The sequence below is a fragment of the Nelumbo nucifera genome, chromosome 1 (assembly GCF_055504915.1).
Source record: "Nelumbo nucifera cultivar China Antique chromosome 1, China Antique-T2T, whole genome shotgun sequence".
NCBI lineage: Eukaryota > Viridiplantae > Streptophyta > Magnoliopsida > Proteales > Nelumbonaceae > Nelumbo > Nelumbo nucifera.
Genome location: NC_142649.1, coordinates 192,113,233 through 192,114,521, shown reverse-complemented (window position 1 = coordinate 192,114,521; position 1,289 = coordinate 192,113,233). Strand labels below are relative to the sequence as shown.

Here is a 1,289-nt window from a genome sequence, read left to right as displayed (position 1 = left end):
CTAATTTCAAAAATTAATATAAAATATCAATTTTGAGTATAGTTTAATTATTTCAAAATCAATTTAAATTCCATTTTAAATAAGGAAAATTATAAAATAAACTCTCCATTGTTTTGAAAAAATGTGCAAATACCTTTGTCCAAGAAGAGTAAAGAAAATTATTCTTTGAAAGTTGCTTGTCAAAATAAATTAGTGAAGGGTCAAGTTAAAACTTTAAATTATGTATGAAAATGCATTAACAATGATAAGGGCATTTTGGCAACTTTAATGTCTTTGTTACTGAAAAGCCAAGGGAAAGGAGGTATTTGCAGTTTTTTTTTTTTTTTTTTTTTTCAAAGCTATAGGGGAGGTCATTGTTAGGGTCAAAACACAAAGGTGGTTTATAGAATTGTCATTTAGATGTTTTTTATAATTTTACTTAAAAATAACAATAACCCAATAAAAATTAGTAAAAAATATTCTTTTAAAATAATTAATAAAAAGTAGCATTAAGATACAAAAAAAAAATACAAATTTATCTAGAGAATAGGAAATTGGCCGCTTTCACTAAAGCACAAATGAGATTATAATTGGATAAACTAGACATAACCCAAAAAATAATACTTGAATTGAACTTAGATGGGCACCACTTAGTTAGAAATGTCATAGAACTCTATATATCTTCAATTTTGCTTATAAATAAAGCCTGTGCATTGTCCCAACTAGTGCACAAGGTATGAAGCAAAGGAAGGTCTATTGGTCCAAGTTTTTTCTTTTACTTCTAGTCCCACCCACATCGGTAAGATAGAAAAGAAGCAAGCAAGAGAGTTGGTATAAGTAGAGACAAAGGAGAGGAGAAAAGAATACTTACCTGGACGGGGTCTATGGGTGACCAAGAAGGCTCATGGCCTAGGTTGGCGACCTCCATTGCACAAAGGAGGGGTGCTCGCCTAACATCTCCCCAAGTGGGAGAGTGTACGTCATAATTTGTGGTAGTGGGGGTACGCGTTCGCGCGGCCCCTACCTAATTCTTCAAGTTCTAAATTTTCTCAGATTACAGTGGTTTTGTTTCTGTAACCAAGGATAGAATCTCAATGATTTTGGATTCCCAAAAACCTTAGTTGTATCCAATTAATTGTTTCAATCCCTTATTCACGTTGTTATTATCTCCAAGGCTGGTCTGAGAAATTTCGGGACAAGGATTTCCTTCCTTCTCTTTTTTTGTGAACAGATGGTCTGATTCCGTGGTCCATCAAGTTGCAGCAAAGGGTTTCAATAATCTTCGGTGTTAGTTTGGCTTTCCATCAGAT

General features: G+C 33.3%; 1 non-coding gene across 1 annotated transcript; it reads left to right on the top strand.

Moving 5' to 3' along the window:
- Nucleotides 1–842: 842 nt before the first annotated feature.
- On the top strand, nt 843–1,003 carry LOC148804290 (U1 spliceosomal RNA). Its single transcript, XR_016081507.1, has one exon. It is a non-coding gene; the product is annotated as a U1 spliceosomal RNA (small nuclear RNA).
- Nucleotides 1,004–1,289: the final 286 nt, after the last annotated feature.